Here is a 24,464-nt window from a genome sequence, read left to right as displayed (position 1 = left end):
AGAGAGAGAGAGAGAGAGAGAGAGAGAGACTTAAAAGAGTTGTCTCATGAAATTGTAGGGGTAGGCAAGTCCAAAATCAGCAGGGCAGGCCAGTAGTTTAACAATGTAGCAAGAGTTGTTGTTTCAGCTTGAGTTTGAGCGCAGTAAGGAGACAGAATGCCTCTTCCTTGGGGGACCTTAGTCTTTTTCATCTTGAGAACTTCAACTGATTGGATGAGACCTATCACACTATGGAAGATAATCTATTCTTCTCAAAGTCTACTAATTTAAATGCCAATAACATCTTTAAAAAATACCTTCACAGTGACATGTAGACTAGTGTTTGACTAAACAATTGGGCACCATAGACTAGCTAAGTTGACACATAAATAAAACATTCAACCTTTGTCTTTAAACATAATATTAGTTGTAAGTTTTTCACAGACACTATTTATCTGATTGAAGAAGTTTTTTATCGAGTTCCTTCAAGTTTGCTCAGAGTTGGTTTCGAGAATGTATGTTTGATTTTCTAAATGGTTTTTATAAATCTTTTTATAAGATTATATGTTTTTTCTTCTTTAGTTTGTAATATGGTGATTTATATAAACTGATTTTCAAATATTAAGCAAACATCTTAATCCTGGGATAAACCGTTTTTGTTCATAATGTATTATCCTTTTTATATACTAGTGGATTTCATTTGCTAAAACATTGTCAAATAGTTTTCTGTCTATGTTCCTAAGTGATATTTGTAGTTTTCTTACCTTTTAATATCCTTTTTTCTGGGTTTGATAACAAGTTAATGTTGTCATCAAAGAACTTTAAGGAGTATTTTTTTCTCTTTAACTTTCAGGCAATATTTTTCTAGAATTTGTATTATTTTTTCATTAACTATTAGATAGGATTTCCCAGTGAAGCTATATGTGCCTGGTGTTTTCTTTCTATTTTTTTTAATACTTTATTTTCTTTAGAACAGTTTTAGGTTTATGACAAAATTGAGAGGAAGGTACAGAGATTTTTCCATATATGCCCTACCTCCATAAATGCCTTCCCTATTATACCATCACTCACCAGAATGGTATACACGCACACAGACACATACACTTTTTTAACCAAGGATAAACCTACCATTGGCCATGTCCTATTCTGTGAGATATTGTAGTAGTAAATACACACCATTGAACATTTGCCAAATCTCAAAGAACTTTACAGAACTAAGAGTAAAGTTTAATGTATATAAATTTTGAAAGCTGTGTAGGAGGTTTTACTATTCCAAAATGAAATGCATAATGTGACAACATAGTGAAACTATATTAAAAATATATGAAGCAACATCACAGAAGAGGGTGGTTGGAAGAATAAGCTAAATAACTTTGGAAATTAGTGGATTCTGTAAGACGAAAGGCAAAAGGAACTGTACATAAGAACAGCACTCTATTTGATAAAGTTGGTTCCTATGCTGGTATGCATAGCAATTCTGAAACCACTTTACATGTATAATAGAGTTGAACAATTAAGTTAATGGATGGTTGATGGTAGGAGCCAGGTTTCTCAATGTTGGAGTAAGAAAGTTACAGATAAGCAAGGGAAGGAGACTAGAATGACCCATGTGATAAAATATTAGAGTTGGATACATAAATATGAACTTAGGTTTAGCTTAATATAGATACAGATGGTTACATATAGAAATATTTATAGATATGTGTATATACATGATTTACACAGTATACACAGTTATATCTTCTTGTTTTGTCAGATGAAGGTCCTAGAAGCAATGACGCCTCAGTAGCGATGAGCGCATCTAGTGCTTAGATCTTTTTTCTGATACTGTTTCCCACCCCCAACCCCCCAAAAAAACCAGGAGCCAAGTTTCCTTAGAGAAATGGCTGTTTCTAAGACTGGTGCAGGGAATATACAAGGTGAACCTGGGGCGTCTTATAGTGGCAAAAAAAAAGGTGCTAAAAAAACTCCACAATGAATGATGGGAGTATGTAAAAGAGACACAGGCGCCAACTGAAATGGCCAAAGCTGAAGTAATCTGAGAAACTAAATAAATTACTATTGCATTATAACTCTAAATATAAAATAAATATCCATGAGTCCATACTTCTATAACAAGATGGTCGAATAAAGAAAGTTAGGGAAGAATAGACAAATATCTCATGCAGAAGAATTCCAAAAAAAATTTATGTAGATGATCCACCCTGAAGGATTTGGCCGTAACTTCATACTTCTTAAGTGTGAGTTGTACACAGTGACTTTCTCCAAAGATAGCATCATGTAAAGGAAGAAGAAATGGAGTAATTTTACAATGGAGAAAACTCACAAATACTGCCTCAGCCAGGTGATCAAGGTTAACATCAACAGTAGTAAGTCATATTGCTACTATGGACCCATGATATGATGTGATGAAAATGGCACTTTACCTCTGCAGTAGAATGTCAAAAAACTCATTACTTTAGTTTAATCATGAAGAAACAGTCAGACAAATACAAATTGAAGGACATTTTACAAAGTACCTAACCAGTACCCATTAAAACTTGAAAGGTATTCTAGCCGCCATCTTGAGCCCCCATGAGTCTGTCCACTTATTCTCAGCTGGTCTACCCAAGACCTCCTGAGTACCAACCCTAGTTCCCTACGCAGCCTTGTTTCCTCACCAACAAGATGAAAAAATAAAAAATAAAAACTATCATGAACCAGGAGAAACTCGCCAAACTGCAGCCACAAGTGTGCATTGGTAGGAAAGGAACTGCTTGCAGAAAGAAGGCAGTTCGCAGAATAGCTATGGCAGATGATAAAAAAAAAAATCAGTTCTCGTTAAAGACATTAGGAGTAAGCAACATCTCTGGTATTTAAGAGGTGAGTGTGTTCACAAACCAAAGAACAGTGATCCACCTTCACAACCCTAAAGCTAAGGCATCTATGGCAGAGAACACTTTCATAGTCACCGGCCATGCTGAGACAAAGCAGCTGATAGAAATGCTACCCAGTATCTTAAATCAGCTCGGTGCAGACAGGCTGATGAGTGTAAGGAGATTGGCTTTGCCCAAACAATCTGTGGATGGAAAAGCACCACTTGCTATCAGAGAGGATGATGATGATGAAGTTCCAGATCTTGTGGAGAATTTTGATGAGGCTTCCAAGAATGAAGCAAACTGAATTGAGTCAACTTCTGAAGAAAATAAAACTTGAAGAATTTACTGGGAGCTGCTACTTTATATTATGACTGCATTCTAAAATTGTGTTCATGGATCCGATAAAATCTTGATCTCTAATATTTTTAAGCCCAAGCCCTTTGGATACTGCAGCTCTTTTCAATTTTTGCTTATACACAAATCATTCTTTGCAGCTAATTAAGGTGAAGCAGCCTGGTAATAAAGTTTGAAACAAAGGTTAATAAAGTTTGTTGCCTAGTATGCAGTTTTATTATTTTATTTCATTGACAATGATTTGTGCACAGAAAGTAGAGTTGTTTGTAGAAAGCTAATCATGATATGGCTCATAATCTTTGGAATTCGATTAAAGATTTAACATGATAGTATAATGTAGAAAAACTTTAAAGGTCATCGAAAACAAGAAAAGTCAGAGAAAATGTCACAACCAAGAGAAGCCTAAGTTGGCATGACCAGTAAATGTAATGTGGAATCCTGGACATTAGGGAAATCTGAGAAAATCTGAGTAAAGTAGCAACTTTACGTAATGTATCAATGTTGCTTCATTAATTTTGACAAATATACCAAACTAATGTAAACCCAGCAATCCCACTTCTGGGTATTATGCGAAGTGAATTAAGTCACTAACAAAAAGACAAGTACTGCATGATTCCACTTACATGAGGTATCTAAAGTAATCAAAGTAATCGAAACAGGAAGAATGATGGTTGCCAGTGGTAGAAAGGGGAAGGTCAATGGGAGTTGTTGCTCAATGGGCACAGTGTCAGTCCTGCAAGATGAAAAAGTGCTAGAGATCTATTGTACAGTAATGTACAGATAGTTAACAGTGCCGAAATGTACACTTACAATTGTTAAGAAGATTATTTATATTGTGTTTTTACCACAATAAAGCAAATATGGTTTAATTCATTTTAACTTAAACATTTATTTAACTTAATTAATTAATTTATTTAACTTAAACATTTTAACTTAAACTTAAACATTTATACATGTGCTTTCATTATTTTATAGGAGAAAGGGGTGATATGGTGTTATCAAAGTAAATAAAGAATAGGTCATCTGAAATCTGTCACTCAAAATTTATTAACTTTCATATGAATCATATACCACATTAGGTTGTAGGTATAAAGGATAAAAGGCCTGGTAGCTACCCTGAGTGAGTGTATTCTAGTGGGGAAGACACATAAAGAGCAAAGATAGTACCATGCAGCAAGTGCTGTGGTAGATGGATGCAAGCTGCATTGGGAGTGAAGAGGAGGGCATCCCGAGCCAGACTTAAGGAAAACTTTCCAGAGGAGGTGATACTTGAATCGAACCTTAAATGATGAGTGTTTTCAGCTTGAAAATAAAAGAAGGGAATGCCAAATATTAAGGACAGCATGCGTGAAGGCACAGAGGTGTAAAATACCATATAGATCAAATGACAACTGAAATATATGTCAGAGAGAGTATAGAGAATGAGTCTAGAGATATGCAGGAAATGGGTGGAATATGGAAAACTGAAAAAGATTGGTAATTTTTTTTCTACTGGGATGAATTTTGGGGATAATAGCTGAAAATTAAGATGACCTCGTTTGAGAAGCATTGATATAAAGATATCTGGATAAATGACATATCTAAGAAGTCACAGTTATATGTCTTAGTAACCATGTAAATAAAATTAATGTGCTGCCAAGCATAAGGTCATAATAAGGATGCTTAATTTTACCTCTTGTGGCTGGACTTTAAAGTGTTTACTGAATATGAATGGGACTAAGGAATGAACCCAGAGGCACAAGGGAAATTTTGTATAGGAGAAATGGAAACGTGTTGGATGTCAAAAAGCCAATGGTGATTCTTGCTAGTTACCAGTGAGTATTTTGGATAGGAAAAAAAAAAACAGACAAAAGATGACAAAGTGAAATTGAAGTAGAAAATGTTACAACAATCAAAAATGAAGACAAAATGATTACAATAGAAATTAAGATAGACAATGATTTTAAAATACTGTCTGGCAAGGTCAGGTAAGAGACAACAGGGTTTCTAAGAGCTGAAAAACTCTTAATAGAATGTAAAGTTGGGAGTCATGGATAGATACGTTAATTCTTTGTGCAGAAATATGTAATTTACATAGAAAGAAAACTGCCAGATATCATAAAAAGATAAATGTGCTAAGCTGAAAAAAAAGTAGATAAGGTTATCAATATTATACCAGAATAGATAACCAGAAGGGTAAGGCAATGATGTTTAAAAGTGATTTTGTGATATGTGTTTTAAAAGCAGAATTACTTCCTTAAGGTGTAGAGTCGAAATAGTATTAGAATTAGTAGATATACTCTATTGTAACAATTGTTTTGAGCTTGATCAATATAATCTGTCATGGAGGGCAGAATATGTCAGTGTATTTGAGTCAAACATATCAAGAAATCGTTTTGAACATCATCGATCAAGATCTTCAGTTTGAAGTTTTAAAAAATCTCTAAGCAAAGACGATTTCAGTTGTTCAGTGTTGAATAAAAAGTAAGTACAGAAGATAAATGTTGACATTGACTTTAAACCATGACAGAATACTACAAATAATAGATTTAATTACATTGCAAAAAGTGTTCAGTTTTATTTACTCTTCTCTAAAAATCAGTTTTTACCTTAAATTTAAGATTAAACAGAGTGAAATCGTACTTTAAATCATTATACAATAATAACATTTTAAGGGCATAAGATCGAAGGGAATTTTAAGGGCATAAGTGGATTTCTTATTGCTTAATAGCACTATGTAGGAAAATAAAATGATTGAACTTAGATTAATAATGAAATATAGTAAAAGAGTTACATGTTTTTATTCTATCAACAATTTTAGTCTTCAATATTTCAAAGGAAAATCAATGAAATGTTCATTTGAGGAGACAGATTTACCTGTTTATGGCATATATCTTTGTTCTTCTTTTTAAGTGAATGACATGAAAAGAATATAATGTGCCTTAGAAGTGTCTATGTTTTGATAAGTGGTTTTCAATGAAATATTTTGAACATCACTTTGTGGAAGTGGACGTATAGAGCTGTACATTGTTGAATTTGTTTGATTCAGTATGTATTAATCAGATTAGTATAGTCTATGCTACAAGAACAGATAAACCCCTAAATCTCAGTGATTTAACACAAAAGTTTATTTCTTGCTCATATTACAATTTAATTCAGGTTAGGTAGCCCTCCTCTTACACTGCAAAATGTGGCCTCTAAGGTTGCATTAATATGGAAAGAGCAGTCTAGTTTTGCTTATAGTCCATTAGGCTAGAATTATTTCTATAGCCCCAAATTAAATATAAAAAGGCTGGAAATTGTAGTGGAGTTTATGAAATATTTGATAAGTACTAACTCTCTCCAACTTTCAAGATGTTATGTTCAATCCGTGGAGACTAGTCAGACCCCCATCAAAAATCAGTTTGCATGTCAAGACTAATGATGTCACATACCTACTAACGCATGTGAAGACATTTATTACTCTCATAACGAGGTTTCTGGAAAGAACAGGGCAGGCACCCAAGCAGGTCTGAAAATGGCTTGAGTGGCTTGAGAGAGAGAGTGACAATGAGTAGCTCTGACTTTTCCTGTGTCAAGGGAGGGAACCAGTGTGCTTTATTGTCAGCTTGCCCAGATATGGGGCAGAAAGAGGAGCAGGAGATGGGGCTTAAAAACCGTCAGCAGTCAAACAATATACATGGATTAAGGTTCTTTATTACACAAGAGAATGAATTCTTTCATTATTTTTCTTGTTATTAATTTTAAACTAGTTCTAAAAGCATATTTAAGTATATTTTATGTGCTGTGCAAGGCACTCTCAGCATGTGATTATCATTTGGATAAATTCTCTACATTCAAGTAATTCATATTTCATTCTTTCAGTTTCTTCCTTCTCTTATCCTTCTAAGCAAGAGCCATTAGTAGTTTCTACATACATGCAGGGTAATTTTCTAAACCAATCCTGACCAAGGCATAGAGTAGGTCAGATACTTCAGTCCACTATTTGGAGGAATTAACAATTAGTCATCCTGTCATAGATCCAACATTCACTTTGTCAGGAGCAACACTTGTTACCCATATGTTCATTGAATCACAAAATTTCTCCATTTCCTACTTTCTCTCCTACTTCCTAAATTTTTGTGGTTTTGTTTTCTCAATCTCCAGAGTTGCTCTCCTTTCATTTTTTCCTAGACAACAGCAACAACCTCACGTCTCATCTTCCTGAATCCACTCTGACTCCTTGTCCAAGCCATTTTCTATATAGCTCACCTCTCTAGCTTCATCTTTTTTTTTTCAGTTACAGTTGACATTCAATATTATATTAGTTTCTGGTGTGCATCATAGTAGTTAGACATTTATACATGTTACAAGATGATCCCTCTGACAAGTCTTACATCCATCAGATATCATGTATAGTTATTACAGTATTATTGACTAAATTCCCTGTGCTGAGCTTTATATTCCCATGACTACTTTGTAACGGTCAATTTGTACTTCTTTAATTTTTTAAAATGTTTATATTTTTATTTTTTTCAATTATAGTTGACATACAATATTATATTAATTTCAGGTGTACAACACAGTGATTAGACATTTATATAATTTATGAAGTGGTCTCCCCAATAAATCCAGTACCCATCTGACACCATACATAGTTATTACAATATTATTGACTATATTCCTTAGACTATACTTTGCAATAATCCCTATGGCTATTTTGTAACTACCAATTTGTTCTTCTTAATCCCTTCCACTTTTTCACCCATCTCACCCCCCCGCTCCCATCTGGCAACCATTAAAATGTTCTCTGTATCTATGAGTTTGTTTCTGTTTTATTTGTTTGTTTTGTTCTTTAGATTCCACATCTAAGTGAGATCATATGGCATTTGTCTGTCTGTCTTACTTCACTTAGCATGATACCCTCTAGGTCCATCTGTGTTGTTGCAGATGGCAAGATTTCATTTTTTTTTATGGCTGAGTAATATTCTACTCATCTTATTCCACAAACACTTTCATATCTTTTCCCAAGCCATTCTGACCTTTTTCTAGTTCTTGAAGACAGTATTCTCTCCCTCTCCAAGGCCTTGTGCATGTTATTCTCTCTTACTAGAATGCTCTTTTTTCCCTTTCTTCACTTGACAACTCTTATTCATCTATTATTCTTAGCTCAAACACCATTTCTTTAAGGAAGTTTTCCCTGATATCCTTGTTGCTGTAGTCAGTCCTCCTTCTTATAATCTCTTAATTACTCCCTCAACCTTTTTTTTATAGTACTTACATTGTATTGTAGTTGTCTCTTTATTACTTGTCTGTCTTCTATACTGTGAGCTACATGATGTGGGAGTCTAGGCCTTCAGCTATTTTGTTTATCCTGTATCCTCAGAACCTAGACAGCATCATAGGGTATACCTTATATTGGCATGCCTTATATTTGAATTACTAACAGCCATCTCAAAATCTTGGACAGAAGAAGTACACCATGAAAGTTTGCTCAACTGAACCTCAGTATGCACTCTTGCTGAGTCGTTGTCAGCATTCTTCTTCAGAAGCCTCGAGAATTAGTAAAGGGGTTAATATATTTTAATGGAAAACTGCTGTGTGCAAGCATATGCTTTTGAAAAAGCACTCGGATACCTGTTGGTGTAGGAACCTTCATATTCTGCTGATGGAAATGTAAATTGGTACAAGCCACTATGGAAAAGAGTATGGAGGTTCCTCAAAAAATTAAGAATAGAATTATATGACCTAGCAATCCCTTTTCTGGGTATCTACCCCCAAAATTTGAAAACTTTTGTCCATAAAGATATATGCACCCTGATGTTCATTGCAGCATTGTTCACGGTCGCCAAGATATGGAAGCAACCTAAGTGCCCATCAATAGACGATTGAATGAAAAAGAAGTGGTATGTATATAAAATGGAATATTACTCAGCCTTAAGAAAAGATGAAATACAGGCATTTGCAACAACATGAATGGATCCTGAGATAATCATGGTAAGCGAAATAAGTCAGAAAAACTTGAGAGCCATATGATTTCATTCACATGTGGGATATAAAACCGAAAGTAACAAAGCAACAAGACACAAAAGTCAGAGACACAGACAACAGTTTAGTGGTTACCAGAGGGAAAGGGGGATGGGAGAGGTAGATAAGGGTAAAGGCGGTCAAATATACGGTGACAGAAGATCTGTCTTTGGGTGGTGAACACACAACACAATATATAGATGTTATATTATAGAATTGTACACTTTAAACCTATATAATTTTACTAACTAATGTCACCCCAATAAATTTAGTAAAAAAAAGTTATAAAAACTAAAAACCTAAAGCAGGAAGGAGGGTTGGGAGTATGGTAGTGTACATGGAGAGAGTTGTGGTTTTAAATTGAGTTCTCAAAGAGATACTTGTGGATGTGACATTTGACAAAAACCCAAAAGTTAGTGAGGAAGATAGTAGGCTTTCTGGGGAAGAGTCCCTCCAGTCTTTGTTTTGAATCTATGTGTTTGCTTACTCAGTCACTTCTAAATGGAAAATATATGTACCTATGGTAAAAATTCAAAACAATTAAAGGAATCATTGAAAATAGAGTTTCTTTTGCAATGCAACGCTCCAGTTCCATTCCCCAATCTGTCTTCAACAGTATTTTATATGCTTTTCTAGAAATGTCTATGAATATACACACGTGAATATACATAAACTATTTTATGCAGATTGATATATATCATAGATTCTGGTTTGTATCTTGATTTTTAATTTAACATACATATGCACAAACAAACATTACAAAAATGAGATTTTGTTTGCTTTATTTTATAGCATAACTGAAGAGGGAAATCTTGGCAGAGTACAAGTTTATGAAATATTTGTAAAATATAATAAAATCTGTATGCATTTAAATTCTGGTTATTACAATATAAACTATACATTTATCAAACTCATATGCAAAAATGAACATATTTAGGTTATGAGAAAAAGGCCAACCTATTGTAAATATTTATCCTTGTCAATAATAGTAATAGTTCTTCGAATTAGAATATAAATTGGCTAAATATTTGAACGTTTAGTATTTCCAAGTTTGTGTTAATATTTTTTTAAATTATAAAGCTGCAATGAGACGAATTATGTCCTTCCAAAAATTATATGTTTAAGCCCTAACCCCCAGTGTGATGGTATTTGGAAGTGAGGGCTTTGGGAGATAATTAGGGCTAGATGAGGTCATGAGGGTGAGGCCCTAATGATTGAATCAGTGTCCTTATAAGAAGTGAAGGAGACATCCAGAGAGTTTGCTCACTGTCTCTGTGCATGTATATAGCTAGGAAAGGCCATGTGAGCACATAATGAGAAGGTGGCTTTCTATAAGCCAAGAAGATAGCTCTTACCAGGAGCCAATTAGGCTGGCACCTTCATCTTGGGTTCAGAACTATGAGAAATAAATATCTGTTGTTTAAGCCATTCAATCTATAGTATTTTGTTACAGCAGCCCCAGCAGACTAAGACAGAAGCTGTGATTGAAATGTTTCTATTTTTTTAATGTATTGGATTATTTCCTTAGTATAAATTCTTAAGAATGCAATTGATATGTGTATTATTGTTTTTAGGCCTTTTAGACAAAGTAAATTGTCAGCTATCCATAAAAATAATACCTGTTTATAATCCCACCAGAAACGTATGCCTTCAATCTTCCACTGCTGATTTAAACTTGTCATTCTGCTTATACTTGGGAGGAAGTTGGTGATTCAATGCCTTTGAGTTTCCATCTTGACTGGAATCTCCAAGAAATAAGTGTATTTTAACATTATATTAGGTAATTATTTATTTACTATCTATAATCAATATAACCTCCCAAACGTGTTTATTTAAAACATCTTCAGATAATGGTAGGAAAATATGAATTAATGAGGAAAACACTATATCAAAAACTGATACAGAAGCCATATTAGATGACCACACAAGGTTACATTTAGGCCAAATTAATTATAATTGTGACTAAGATTTATCAAATCTTTTGGTCTCCTTCTAGGGAAATTAGAGAGATCACATACTATACAATCAAAAGAAATTTTGCCAAATTCTCTTGGCTTTTAAAATTAGTGCCTCGTTCAAAAGAATATGTTCTATAATATTCTCACCTATCTTACTAATGAGGGGGGCGGTTCTATACATGAGGTGGATACAGAAAAGCATAGATGGTATAAGAGCACAGAAGCAGGAGTCAGTGGTTATCAGTTTGAGGGTAGATCATCAAGAACCTCAATGTACAACTTGTGGCAAGTCATTTCACTGCTCTAGGACTCAGTTTCCTTATCATTTATTAGTTTATTGTTTTCCTCCCAACCCTTTGTAAGAAAATTTAGTGAGCAGTAAAACAACTGATAATTTCAGGTTTCTCTTCCACAAAAATCAGAAGACTATTGTAAAATAGCGAAAGGCACTACTGACATATCAAAAGTAAAGTTTAAAAAAACACTTGAATTTGACTATTAATACTATAAATATCACTATCATTTATTTTCTTATAGAAATTAATTCTGGATAGGAATTACATTAGTTTTTAATGTAAATATAAATCCACTGCAAGCTAGAAGAATGCTTTCTCATTTTATCCAGCCATCTACCACTATTAATAAATAGCAGTTTTCATCTCTTTGCAGGTTATACCAGATTTGAACTTGTATTCCTGAATATAAAATCTAGGTTTATTTAGCCAGAAATTTGAGATCTAGTTTCCTAGTCTATGTGTGTACCTGAGTACCTTTTTATATATTTCATATACGTAGAGTGTAAATAGTTCAGAGATTAGGGTATGAAGTTATAGACTTGGGTTTAAAACCCAACTCTATCACTTACAAGCTTTATGACCTTGGACAAGTTTCATAAATTCTATTTGGCTTAGTTTCTCATCTTTAAAATAAGAATGATAATAACAGTAACTACTAGGGTTGTGGGAGGATTAATATTTATGTATATGTGACTAGAATAGTGCTTGGAACATTATATAAGTTTAGTTATCATTATTATTAGTTTCTATTTCTTTAAAAAAGTAAAAAACAAAGATTTAATCCTTTTTGACCTTGCAAACTACATTTGAAAGTGTCTAATTCTTCATTGTAAAGATAATTATACCACTTGCAACAGTTCTTTCATTGCAAAAGCAAACATCTGGGATTTCATTATTCTCTCTCTTCTGTGGTGATCCCAACTGGGGATTGGAAATACCTTGAGAAAACAGTGTCTCTTGGGATGTTAATATGCGTTCTTAGGAATGGAGGAAAGGTTCTGTGCTCAAATAAGTTTGAGAATGCCAAGGAAACAAAATTAAAAGATTATTTTTTTTATCTCAGGGTTTCTAGAGTTTTTAATGTATTATTATGAATCATAAAGTTTAAAGAAGGATGTCATGTACAGTGTTTCCAAATGTACCTGGAACCAAACTATTTAGAAAATTCTGCCATAGGTAGCAAGTGTCCCGACCATTTAGAGTCTCAGGATATCTTTTTAAGGTTAATATTCATAACCCTCAATAATTAATTCTGATTGTACTTTAGCATCAGTTGAGTAAGAAAATACTTGACAGAAAGATATCATGGCTCAATACTTGACAGAAAGATATCATGGGAAGCTTTAAAAAATGCAGTTTAGATGCCTCCATATTGCCCATAATATCGGTGTCTGCATGGTCTCAGGTGTGGGCTTGGCATTGGTATTTTTCCAGCTCTGCAGGTCATTTCAATGCACAGGCACAGCACAACATTGCTGGTTGTAGGTGTTAGTGAAGCAAAATGATCAGAGACCTTGTGATCAACATACAGGATGTTGCAGACCTAATTCAGATTTTAAAAGTCGTTATAATATATGTTCATAAATGAATGGCTTTTATTGCAGAATCTTGGGGAGGAGGACGGAGGCTCAGGGATAGAACTGTATCATTGATAATCAAAATATTTACCTTATGAATTCAAAGACCTGCTATATTAGAGAACTTCGCCAATTTGCCTATTGTCTATAAGAAGAACCCCTAAGTAAACCACAACATCCATAGCTCTATAGGCTTCCGTTTTATATCAGGTTGTCTTTTAGATTTATTAGAAAGAGTATTTTGCTCTTCGCCTCATGTTTCCTGTCTCTGCTTTCCCTAGATGTTTATGAATGTGCTTATTGGCTTTTATATAATGAACATTCTTTAATTATTTTGACATTTTTTGTGCTGTTTGATCTTGTTAGTCAACTCTTTTGTTGCACACATTTAAATATATAATTTCATAAGTTAGACTATGTCTACACCCGCAAAACCATGCTGGTCAACTCCTTCTTTGACTTCCTTAATACAACATTCTTGATTCTCTTTCTGCATCTTGCCCACTTTTTTCTTTTAATTTGACTTCACAGTATTATTCCTCTAACCTGTACCTTAAATATTGTGTTCTCTAGGGATGATGCATTCGTTCAGTGATGTGTTTAAGCTATTACAGTAGGTACGTTAAACTAGTATATTAGTTTATAGGGAATGCCATACTAAAGTTTAACAATAGACATTTATTTTCTCACAGTTTTGGAAGCTAGAAGTCCAGATCAAGCCGTTGGTAGGGTTGTTCCCTTCTGAGGCCTCTCTGCATGGCTTGCAGATGGCCACCTTCTCGCTATGTCTTAAAATCGGTCACCCCTCAGTCTACGTGTTATCTATGTCCTGATCTTCTCTTCTTATAAGGACATCCATCATATTGTATCAGGGCTCACCCATATGACCTCATTTTAACTTAATTACTTCTTTGAAAGCCCTATATCCAAATATGGTCACATTCTGAGGTGCTTGAGATTAGAACTTTAACATACGAATTTTGTAGGGACATAATTCAGCCCACAGCATCTATTATGATAGGGATGTGCATAGGTACTGTAAGAAAGTTTCCAGACCAAGTCAATGTTAAATGGATTCCCAGAAAAATGACAAGAAATTAGCTAAAGCATAACAAGAGGAAATAGTGGAGGAGATAGGCAGGTAGTATTAGGTAGAAGGAATAGCATATATACCGTCTCTTTTGGAATACTACAAGTAATACATTATAGCTAGAACACAAAGATCGAGGGCATGTAGCTGTTAAGTAAACAGTTAGACATATAGGTCTGGAGAGATTGTCTTTTCTTGGTCCTCTCCCCATCTTTTATACTTTCAGAGTGATCTCATTCACACCAGTTGTTCCAAGTTGTTTCAACTATACTAATAATGTCTACTTTTCTAGATCTATTTCAGATCTCTCTATTGAACTGTAGACTCTTCGGTCAACTGCCTTTAACATGTCAGTTTTAGAGTGTCTCATAGGCACCTCAAATTGAAAACTGAAATGTCAAACAACTCACTCTCTTTCTCTTCCCCACCCCAAATCTGCTCCTTCTTAAGAATTCCTTTTCTTAACAAATGATACCCCTACTTACCAAATAACTAAAACTGGAAACTCAGATATAGTCCTTAACTAATTATTTTTCCCCTTTCATTTCCAGTAAATTATTAAATCCTAAGGATTATACTTAAGCTTTTAAATCCATCTCAACTTCACCATTCCCACTTATTGCTAATCCTCATGTACCTTTGCCTTCAGGCAAATTGGTTGACTATCAGGTCCAGTAGAGATATGATTATGATTGATAGAGATTATGCATCCTACCAAGGCACATAGATAAACAGTTCTAGACCCTAAATGAATATATGATGAAATGATGATGATATTAAAATTTAATTATTAATAACGACCACTTATGGAATGCTCATGATGTGTCAGGTATTTTACAAATTCATAAGCAACTCTGTAAGTTGAATGGTATCTCTGTTTTGAAGAAGAATGAACTCAAGCCTAGAAATGTTAAAACAATTTGTCAAAAGCACATAGCTAGCACAGCAAAGCTGAGATTTAAAGCTCAGTCATCTTGTTTTTGAATCCCATGCTCTATTCACCAAACAAGACACCTACCCTACTTAATCAATTATCATTATATATAAACTTCATGCCAATGGAAAACCTGAAACAAAAGTTTGTTTTATTTTAATACTATTGTATATTATTGTAACTCTAGGAAGGCAGTAATTTTTTTTTCTGACCTGAGCCATGATTATTTTAGCTATACTATAGAAAATTGTGATCTTAAATTTAGCCGACGGGGTACTATGAATAAGATAATTTACAAGATGGATAATTTCATGATAAATATATCAGCTTAAGTGCCTTAAAATTGGAAATTAGTTTTTTCCATGGTGGAGGAATCAAAATGAAGTATAATATACATAGATGAGGAATAGCAGTTCATAGCCTGGCATCCCCAACTGTATTAAGAATAGTTTCCCCTTAAATTACTTTTGCAAAAGTCAATAATAGAAGCTATTTGCTGCCAGAAATATATTTAGAGAAACTGCCATTTATTATAATTAAAGTGATTTGTTTGCTTGCTGGTTTATTTGGCTGAGGATTTTCTTGAAATTGAGGACAAACTGGAAATATAATTTACTGATATATACAGTATTACAGCATATTTCATATTCTGAGGCTTTTTAAGTGTTTTTCAAGTATCAGTGGTAAAAGTACCGTTTACACTAGATATTGAAAATGTTGGGTTATTTAATGCAGAGCTGTGTGTCAGAATTCATTTTAAAGCCAGTTATAAGTGGTTTAGGATGGCCTTAGGAATTTAATAATCATCACTCAAGAAAGGATCAATGAATGAGGAACTTAAATTTCATGAAACATCAAGGATTTTTCTCTTTAGTCACTAATCAACTTGAAGAAAGAAATTCAGAGATAGTTGTTGTACTGTTCATGCTTCATAAACATAGAAATAAAGTTTGTTTTTTCTGATGGACACATGAAATTTCTATGAACACTGATTTGGAACTGGATGTTGCCACTTGTTTGCTATGTGAGCTTGGGGAAATGATTTAGCTCCCTTAGACTGAAGCTCAGTCTCACCTATAGAAAGGGGATAATAATGAGCTTCCTTGCAAGTTCACTGTGAGAAAAAAAATAATTCGCTTAGCAGAGTATTTGACGTATTTTAGCTGTTCATGAAGAGTTGGTCCTCCCTACTGTAGTCACTGGTATTTATCTTCTCACTAGCTGTCTCTCTTATTTCTTGCTAACAGAACCCCAGTTTTAGTCATGTGCCTTATGCCCAGCACCAGAGGATAAATCGTGATTGACCTAAGCCAGTATTCTTCAATGGGACATTATTAGCATTTTGAGTGGGGCAATTCTTCCTTGTGTGATTCTTCCCCCAGTATTACAAAATATTGCACATTCCTGGCACTTGACCAGTGCATGCCAATATCATTGCCCAGTCAATTTTCCTCTTGAGAATTTCCAGTAAGAATATTATATTAGGTGAAGTGTAAGCTATCTTGCAACCTTGAGGGGAAGGCCAAGTGATTCTTGAGAGGCTGATTAAAGGTCCTAATATCTTCTAACTATCAAACCAACCCTATCTATCCCTTCAAAAATATCACAATGTCTTAATTACTATACCTTCAATTATTTTAATTACCTTAACTACTATATTTAATCCTCCCCATTTTTCTTCTTCACAATTGTTTGGGTTATGCTTTTCCTTTCAACTTATGTATAAGGTTTAGAATACTTTTATCAAGTTCCATTAAAAACCCAGTTAGAATTTTGATTTGAATTAATTGAAATTATAGATTATTTAGGGAGAAGAAGCATCTTTAAAATATGAGTGCTCCAATCTATGAATATGTTATCTACTTTCATTAAATTTGGCATGCTTTAATATCTTCCAATAACATCTTACAATATTCCACTTATGGGTGCCATATTTATTTAAATATATCCCTTGATATCTTACTTTGTACGCTCTCCTTCATAAAAAAACTTTTGTTACTATTATAAACCTTTTCAAATATATACAAAGGTAGAGACACCCATGTATTTATCACCCAGCATCAATAATCAACTCAAGGCCTTGTTTTTCATCTGTATTCCCTCACTTTTCCTCCTCCAATTATTTTATTTTGAAGCAATTTTCAGGTCAGATAATGGTTCATCAAGAAGAAGAATTTCAAAGGATTGAAATATTCTCATTATTTTTTGGCAAGACTATATTATAGGTGGTGTTTTGTAATCGCATCAAGAAGCACATATTATTCGATTCTCTTTTTTTGTGTGTGAGATTAGCAGCTGTTGATGATATCTGCTTAGATTCATTACTCCTTTAAAGGCTGTGGAATGCTAAACTAATATTCTGATTTTTTTCATTCTTTCTACATTTATGAACTGGGATGATATTTTTAAGTAGAAACTTTTCCCCGTCATCTACTTGTCAAGCAGGCTGACAGATTTGGCCAGTAAAGAAGTAATGATCCCTTTATAAATTCAGATACTCTATTTTTAAATTTAAAAAAATTCAATTACAGTTAACATACAATACTATATTAGTCACAGGTGTACAACATAGTGATTAGACATTTATATAACTTATGAAGTGATCACCCCAAATGTATAGTACCCATCCGACACTATACATTTTTATGATACTCTATTACTTACACAGGCAACAAAAGCAAGATTAGCTGTGGTATCAACTTCCCACATACCATGTGCCATGGGACAACACTGAAACAAAAGGCCAGATGACAACGAGAATGGTAGAGTGCCCTGTTGCTGAGGAGTCGATTTCATGCTGTCGTGAATAAGTTTTATAGCCTGAAACTACCCTAGTTGGGGGAGGTGAAAGGCAGAAGTTGGGAGATGATTGAAAGTGCCTCATGACAGCCTCCCTAAAGATAAAGATAGAGTGATGAATAAGAAATAACCTTGTACTGTATGCCAACTATAATTGAAAAATTAAAAAAGAATTAAGAAAAAGAAATAGCAAAAAAATTTAAATCATTTCTTCAATTAAAAAAATCGATCAATAAAAAATAATTTTAAAAAATAGCCTTGTAGCAGCTCTTTACAAGATTATTTGTCATCCCATGTTCCAGGGGTATCATAGAGTATGCTCTCAAGAATTAGGTAAGCAGCAGTTAAAGCTTGCCTATGTGGTGGTCTGTGTGGACACATGCAAGGTCAATATGGAGCTAGCATGAAGGAATTCTCCTAAAACCTTGAAGTATAATAAACATGGGAAAAGTAAAAAAAAAAAAATGCTTGAATATTTCATTTTATTTTCTAGTTTTTAGAATAATGTATTGCTTCCCTAGGATCTTCCAATGTAATCAATGATGAAATTTAATGTAATCATAAACATCAACTTGAACATATTTATTTTGTAAAAATCAATTGCAGTTATTATCATCATTGATGCACAAATTGTTCAATCTTAAGCCAAGAGAATCCCATTTGAGTCAGTTCCTGAGTCTTTTCATATTATCCTACTAGTCTTTGCTAGGTTCCTTGATTTTGATATAAAATTTGTGAGGTTCATCTAATATATTTCTTGTCTCTATCTTTGAATGAGTCATTTATTCAAGTATCTCTGATTTTTTTGTTGTTGAAATATTTTTTACAGACTGTTATCTGAGTGCTAGGTATGCTCATTCCTACTGTTTCATTTTTTTTCCAGACTTCTTCAGTGGAAAGTTCTAGGAAATAGATATTTTTAAAGATCTAATCTTTCAGGACTTCATACTGATATTTCCAAATCAGATACAGGACCATAGCTTATTTACTTGGCCTAATCAATCTCACCTGTGTATATTTCTTCCATGCCAAAGGTGGTTCTCAAAGGTGAAAATGAATAACTCATTTTCTTTATCTCACTATACATACAAAATGGTCTTTGAATGACGAAACCAACACTAACACCAAAAATAGAATTTTAAATCACTTAAAACTTTTGGCATTAGGGTATATCTTATTTTTAAGAGATAATATATTGTGAATTTATACTGATATTTCTAATTCAAATATAGGATTACAGTGTTTTTACTTAACTTCTTTGATTTATAATTTTATGTCTTTTCATACTGAAAAATATTTTTTCTTAATAATATAATAACATGTTTTATATATGTGTGTATATATATATATATATGCATGTATATATGTATATATGTACATATATATATTTTCTCAATATCAATACCAATACCAGTATCAATTCTAAAAATGTTATTTCAAACATAAAACTTAGATGGCAGTCTTTTTTTACTTAGAGTATACCCCACTGGGGATGTAGAGTCAAATTATTGCATGGTTAAATCACTGTCTCAATACAGACTCGGGTTCTTTTTTACGTTGCTCTTTATTTTTGATTATCATCCTTTTCTTTTCTTCATCTTGATATAATATTGTATTATAATTGTTTAAACAAATACATGCTGCCAAGTCAAATATGCAAAATAAGGTACAATGAGAAAACTGTACCTCCCATTCATGTCCTCTTCACCCGATTTGCTCTCTCCCCTTATAGGTACTTAGCATTGTTTAGTTTATCCCTATATTGAGAATGTATTAACGTATCTGTGCATACTCCTATGCCTGTTTTATTAGTTAACTTATACCATTCTTTTTCTGCCTTGCTTTTTTTCAATTAACAGTATATTCTGGAAACAGATCCATAGCTCTCTATAAACATACTACTCGGTCTTTTTTAGAGTTGTATAACATTCCATTGTATGACTGCACTATACTTTATTTAACCAGTAATTTATGATTTTTGTTGATAGTATTAATGATATCTTTTGAAAAATCATATCGCCTACATAGTTTTAATGTATAGAAACACAGTGGACTTTTTACATTTGTTAATATTGCCATCTGCCATGACACACTTTAGTATTTTTACTTACTTTATGTATTCATTTTAGTTTCCTACATGTACAATTATGACAGCTTTGTTTGTCCCTTTTCAACATTTTTATTGCAAGGGTCTAGCAATCATAAGAAAATGATAACATTGAAATTTGTGAGGAAGGAAACTGGATCTCTGAGAATGTGATGTAAAGTTGGAACACTCAAAGGGTTACAAGCTCAATGATATTTGAAAAATACAAAAAAATATATTTATATTCAAAGAGAGATGAAAAAGATACTTGTATATCTCAGCCTGGACTGAGAGTAGAAGAAGCTTCTCCTGTGAATTTCTAACCATGGGCCTCCTGCATATTAACTCCGAGTTTGAATTTTTACTATCAGTTTTATCGGGGAACTACCAAACTGATAAATTAACATTAAAAACTTATGCAAGTCCAGTGATGCTTCCAAGCAGAAGCAAAAACAAAATTTCTCTGAAGGGATACACATTCGTACTGGGACTTGCAAGATTTAGCTGCTGAAGAGAGATTACATCCTAAATCTCAAGGGAAGTTAGGAAATAATCCACCACTGAGGAGGTGGATTATTTCACACAGCAAATTTCTCACAGCAAAGAGAGAAATTAAACTCACAAGAACTTGAAATAATATATTTATCAGAAGTGATAAAATAAGCATATTTAAAATGACATATAAAGGAAATTCTCACTACATTTCAAAATAATATATAAATGACAGAGAGATTTTATCATATTGATGTGAAAAAATACCAATAGCACTTATGAAAATATTTTTTATGATTATATGTATAAAAATTTTTTAAACTCAATAGACTTTTTAAAGTAGCAGGTTAACAAAAAATGAAAAATAAATTTTAAAATGAAAGTTCTGAAGAAATTATCTAGAATAAAGTACAGAAGATTAAAGAGATTGTAGTTATGGAGTAGAGGTTTAAAAATTCAAGAGTAGAAGAATAATGTCTGACATGTTTATTAGGGCTTCAAACATTGTCAATATTTCAATGTGTCATATTTGAGAACTTTCCACACTTGAAAAAAATTAATGCTCAGATTCAGGAAATACATCAAGTTCCATGAAGTTTTAAAAAAAAATAAATCCACACCTAGACACACTGAAATGAAATTAGAGAATATCAAAGTCTAAGAGATAATATTGAAACACAAACTTATACTGAGGAATGGTAATTAGATTAATAGTTGACTCTCAATAGCAACAATTCTCACCAGGTGGCAATGAAATAGTATCTTCAAAATGCTAGGAGAAAATAACTGTTGATCTAGAATTTTAAATGTATATAAATTATCGTTCATGAATGGGGACAAAATAAAAATATTTTCAGGTAAAGACTGAGAGGATTTTTCCATTAACAAACTATCACTGAAATACTAAAAGACAAACTTCATGAAGAAAAAAAAAAATGAAGCCTGAAAGCAATGAGGCACAAGAAATCATGATTAACTAAGAAATTGCTTTTCGTTTTTCCTAATCTGAAGAAGCATTGACTCAAAAAAGTATTAATACTGAAAATGAGTAAAATATTGTCTAAAAATAATGTCAGACGTAAGAGTGACTTAAGGATTCAAATGATTTTAGAAGGTTTTGCTTGGAAATAATGAATTACTTTACTAAAAGAGCCTTAAACAATTGGAAATAATTATTTTGCATGTCGGGAAGTCCAGAGGTCAATAGTCCTCTGAGTTGGTGCAGCAGCTCAATTATGCAATTGAGGACGTAAGCTGTGTTTTTCATTCTGCTCCTTTTATAGGAAGTCTCTGCTATTTCCTCTCATGATTAGAAGATGGTCAGAACAGCTCAAATACAATGTTCTCATACAAATACATTCACAAGCAGAAAGAAAGAAGGCAGTGAAAAATGTCTTCTCTTATATCTTTCTCTTTTTATTATCAGGTTAAGACATCTTTTCCTGTAGCTTGAGAACAGACTCCTCCTTATATCCTATTGGCCTCAAGCAATCATTGGCAGAGGGGAATGTGACTTTCCAGTTTGACTTAGACCAATCATGATTTATTACCTTGTGAGAGGCTCACTAACCTGAAACTTTTTTTTTCAATATTTGAATAAAACCATGGTTCTGTTAGCGAGGAAGAAGAGAACAAAATGCCTGTCATTTAGGCAACCAAAATTGCCTGCCTAAGCATTCTAAGGCCCTTATAGTATTCCAGAGGCGGAGAGAGGTATTGGCTAACTTTAGACTTTAGATTAATTAGACATGCTAAAAACTTAAAGATACATGCTATAAATAGAAATACAACATATAACTTCAAGCCCATGGGAGAATAAAAAGGAATAAAGAAAAACTAGTTAAATCCATTAGAAGGTAGTTAAAGAGGCCACTAGGCAGTTTCATAGACAGCAAAAAGTGTTATGCACTAGCGCTATCACTGACTAGCTTGTTCACCGGAAAGTTACTTCTCTCTGGTACTTGGTTTTCCTAAATGTAAAGTTAAGTGAATGCTCTGAATGATTTGTAAGGTCCCTTCCAATTCTAATAGCCTATGAAACAAATGCATGTTTGTTGGAAGTATTTAGTAGTTTGCATACGTTAGAGAATGTCATCATCACTTCTTTCAACTATGCATATAATGAGTCATATCCTCATTAAGCACATATGTGAGTGAAAATTTCAGGAGCATCTAGGAACAGAAAACATTATATTAAAGGTGCTTAATTTAAATCCCATAAATGTTTTGCCTTAATAAATAAAGTTACTATCTTTTCCTCTTCTCTTTTAAGTTATTTCCTATTGCAAAACAAAGTCACATTACTAATTCTTTCATTATTGCTGCCTTGGGGTTTAAATTAATTAAAGCAGTGACTCCACAGAATGAAGAACTGATTTAAGAAATCCTGCAAGGTCCTCCAGGTTTCCAAAATTGACCTCTACGCATTTTGTCTTTGTTCCATGTTGGTGAAAGCTCTTTATTTTAGCTTCGCCCTAAGCTCACCTGCACCTTGTTAAGCCTTTCCTTGAGTGGGGATTTAAGTGTTTTCTCTTTGAAGCATTTCCCATTGCATGTAATCAAAGAATAAATAGTGTGAGTTGTCAACAAAGCAGGCAATTCAAATGAGGCCTGTTAACTATCAAGAGAAGATGTAGCTAAGCAAGAAATAAAGCAGAAAATGCAGGTGTTAGCTCTCAAAATGGAACAATTTACCCACCTTTACCTGAGAATTGATTATACCTAAATATGTACAGAGAAGGTGCTACGCAGTGGTACAAAGGCACTGGTTCTTATTAAAAATAACCCAATAAAAATCTGTTTATGCAATGCTGGAGGTATAAATTACAATAGTTAGAGACGCAGCAGTTTAGAGATGATAAATTGTCCAATCTACTTTCTCCTTGAGAAGAGTGTGGTTTAGCATACAGTGTCCTGATATGTGTCCAAATATTTGCAAAAGTTTAAATTAAAGCCTTAGAATAGGATGGCAGGAAAAGGGTCAAAGGGATAATTTTGAAGTTAGTATGTTATCTTCATATATTTTGCCTTACCAAAGGAATACTCAGAAAAAGATAGTAGAGATCAAGCTAAAGAATTTGGGTTTGTTTTTGAACATTTTATTCACGGAGGATTTATTGAGTTCCTAATAAATGCTTGGTTCTGTAATAGGCACTGTGGGAGATAAAAGATGAATAGGACAAATATTCTTCTTTTGGAGAGTTTATAGGCTAGTTGTGTAACTAGATATGCACACAAGTAGTCATATATGTAGTAGAAAATGCTGTATGTACCATAATAAATGTACAGATGATGTATCATGAGAGTTTGGAGGAAAGAGAAGTAACCTCCAGTTGGGATTTAGGAAGAAGAAAAAAACTTGAACTTGACCTTTAAGACTCGATATATTATGAACATACATAAGAGAGGCAAAGTATATTCCTGACAGAGTAAGCCCTGGAAAAAGCATGGAATCCAGAAAGTGCGAGATATAGAGGGGAAATGTGAGCAAAAATACTTGGCTGGATATTAATCAAAATAACTCACATTTACTGAGCGCTTATTATGTACCTGGCACTCTGCTTGGTCCTCAACATACATTAACATTTGATACTCACATATCATGGTGAGGTAGAGAGGTTATTATTCCTTTTTAAAAGATAAGAGATTAAAACTAAGTATCAAAATTTAAACAACGTGCTTCTTTAAGATGATTATTTTGAATTCCTTGTCAGTCAATACTTATCGCCATTTCTTTGTGTTTGGTTACTGGAGCTTTATTAGTTTCCTTTGGTGGTGTCATGTTTGTCTGATTCTTCTTGACCTGTGTAGCCTTGCATTGGTGTCTGTATGTTTGAAGGAGCAAAGACCTCTTCAAGTCTTTACAGACTGGTTTTGGCAGATAAAGATCTCTTGTCAGTTCCCCAGACAGATAGTATTGCCTCCAGAATCACAGTAGAGCAGACTTGGAGCCAGGTCATATGGCTGCTGTTGGGTATACAGTAGAGGTCCCAGTTGGAGAGCCTGATACCAGAAGCGTGGACATGCATGGTTCTGGCCAAGTTCCTGGGATGGCTC

General features: G+C 33.5%; 1 pseudogene; it reads left to right on the top strand.

Annotated features, from left to right (window-relative positions):
• Nucleotides 1-2,670: 2,670 nt before the first annotated feature.
• Nucleotides 2,671-3,223, top strand: LOC120605437 (transcription factor BTF3-like; annotated as a pseudogene).
• Nucleotides 3,224-24,464: the final 21,241 nt, after the last annotated feature.

The sequence above is a fragment of the Pteropus medius genome, unplaced genomic scaffold (assembly GCF_902729225.1).
Source record: "Pteropus medius unplaced genomic scaffold, Ma_sr-lr_union100, whole genome shotgun sequence".
In the NCBI taxonomy this organism is placed as follows: Eukaryota; Metazoa; Chordata; class Mammalia; order Chiroptera; family Pteropodidae; genus Pteropus; species Pteropus medius.
The sequence above is the reverse complement of the archived record's forward strand: the minus strand, read 5'-3'. Positions and strand labels throughout refer to the sequence as shown.